The sequence below is a fragment of the Otolemur garnettii genome, unplaced genomic scaffold (genome assembly GCF_000181295.1).
Source record: "Otolemur garnettii isolate 467f Iridium unplaced genomic scaffold, OtoGar3 scaffold00045, whole genome shotgun sequence".
NCBI lineage: Eukaryota > Metazoa > Chordata > Mammalia > Primates > Galagidae > Otolemur > Otolemur garnettii.
Window position 1 is genome coordinate 9,348,116 of NW_003852440.1, and position 2,550 is coordinate 9,350,665.

Consider the following 2,550-nt stretch of genomic DNA (forward strand, 5'->3'; position numbering starts at 1 on the left):
AGAATCACTTAAGCCCAAGAGTTTGAGGTTGCTGTGAGCTATGCCATAGTACTCTACCAAGGGTGACATAGTGAGACTCTGTCTCAAAAAAAAAAAGGCAATGCCTGTGGCTCAGTGAGTTGGGCTTTGACCCCATATACTGAGGGTGGCACGTTCAAACCTGACCCCGGCCAAACTGCAACAAAAAAATAGCCAGGCTGTAGTCCCAGCTACTCAAGGGGCTGAGGCAAGAGAATCACGTAAGCCCAAGAGTTAGAGGTTGGGTACTCAGGAGTTAGGGTACTCTACTGAGGGCAACCAAGTAAGACTCTGTCTCTTAAAAAAAAAAATCTATAAGATTTGTAAAGAAAAACATTGACACATAAAGCTGTGTAAGATTTGTTTTTAGGCTCGGCGCCTGTGGCTCAAGCGGCTAAGGCACCAGCCACATACACCTGAGCTGGCAGGTTCGAATCCAGCCTGGGCCCGCCAAACAACAATGATGGCTGCAACCAAAAAATAGCCAGGTGCTATGGCGGGCGCCTATAGTCCCAGCTACTTGGGAGGCAGAGGCAGGAGACTCGCTTGAGCCCAGGAATTGGAGGTTGCTGTGAGCTGTGATGCCACAGCACTCTATTTAGGGGGACAGCTTGTGGCTCTGTCTCAAAAAAAAAAATTTTGTTTGTAAACTGCACAATGTCTTTTTTTATATGTTGTCAACAAGAATTATCAAGTAATTCTTTAGACAACCCTATCCTACTGGTATTTTCTTTCTTTCTTTTTTTTTTTTGAGAAAGAGTCTCACTCTGTTGCCCTCAGTACAGTACCCTAACATCAAACTCCTGGGTTCAAGAGATTCTCTTGCCCCCACTCCCGAGGAGCTGGGACTACAGGCACCCGCCACAACACACGGCTATTTTTAGAGATGGGTCTCATTCTTGCTCAGGCTAGTCTAGAACTCCTGAGCTCAACCAATCTACCCTCCTCAGCCTCTCAGAGAGCTGGGATTACCAGAGTGAGCCACCATGCAGGGCCTCTAATGAATGGTATTTTTGACAGCTACCACCCTTGCCTTACTATAAGGATTGTAATAATTTGGAATGGGAATTTAAGCCAGGATTTTGTTGGTGTGTAGTACAAATTAGTTATCCATAGGGGATGGTAGCTTTTTCATCTTTAATTCTCTGTTTGTATATGAAATATTTGTTTTGTTAACTGAATACCACTCTGCCACTGAAAACAATTGCAGCTGTTCCGTGAACATTCTGAATGACTTTAAGGAAATACGATTGTTTATTAGTTTTTTAAAAACCTTATTACAGTGTCATGAGGCTCAAACAAAATAATGTTTATGAAAGTCCTTTGTAAAATATATAAAGCTATACAAGGGTGAATAACATTTTTAATTAAACAGTTGGGTTGTGCAGTGGGAGGGCCAAGTGTGAGATTCAGTCATTCACTCCACAAATATAGCCAAGTGCTTGGCACTGTTCCTGGCACTGAGAATACTGCAGTGAGCAAAATACACCAAAGCCCTGCCGCCACGGAGGCAGAGACAGACAAAAAATGTGTACATACACATAACATATAATGTTAGGGGTAATTGGTGCGAACTAGGCAAAAAGTTAAAGACAAGTACAGGACTGAGAGTCTTAGCCAGGGTGCTCAGGGAGTTCAGTGTGTCCCCAGGAGGGACGCACCAGGCCACAGGCAACTAGGAGATGAATGAGGCTGGGGAGTGCGCCACCAGCCACCTGGGGGACGGAGACTGTTCCCGAAGAGGACGGTCAAGGAGACACTCCCACCTTGGAGGAAAAGGACAGAGGTGTGTGGTTGGAGGGACAGGAACCAAGGGGACAAGGCAGCAGTGGAGTCAGAGAAGGGGCTAGGGACCAGGTTAAGTGACAGAAAGAAACCTGGATTTTAGCCTCAGTGTGGTAAGAAAGCTGCGGAGAGTTGTGGACATGGGACTGACCCAAGTTGAATTCTAAAGTGGCCTCATTCTTTCATGGAGGGACGACTGCAGGAGGGCAAGCATGGAAGAGAAAAAGTAGGAGACTGTCTCAGAGCCATAAAAAAGGACAGTGGCTCCCACGGGGGCACTGATGGGAAAGTGGCAAGAAACGACCGAAGTCAGGATTTGGTGATGGACTGGATGTGAAAAAGAAGAGGGGAAAGAGTGGAGATGACTCCAAAGTCTTCAGCCTGAGCAAAGCAGAGAACAGAAAGCCATTTCCTGAGATGAGAAGCACTGGGGGCGGTTTTGGACATAACTGGAGAAGCACAGAAGCCATCCAGCTGGAAATAGGCAGTCAGATAGCTGGTTCTCCTTAGGCTTCTGGTACAGGAATTCTTAAACTTGTGCATGTACCTAGGACCTCCTAGGTAGTCCATGAAGCCTACAGACCACTTTCTTTTTGTTTTTGTTTTGAGACAGAGCCTCAAGCTATCCCCCCTGGGCAGAGTGCCATGGCACCACAGCTCACAGCAACCTCCAACTCCTGGGCTCAAGTGAGTCTCCTGCCTCCTCCTCCCAAGTAGCTGGGACCACAGGCGCCCGCCACAGCGCCT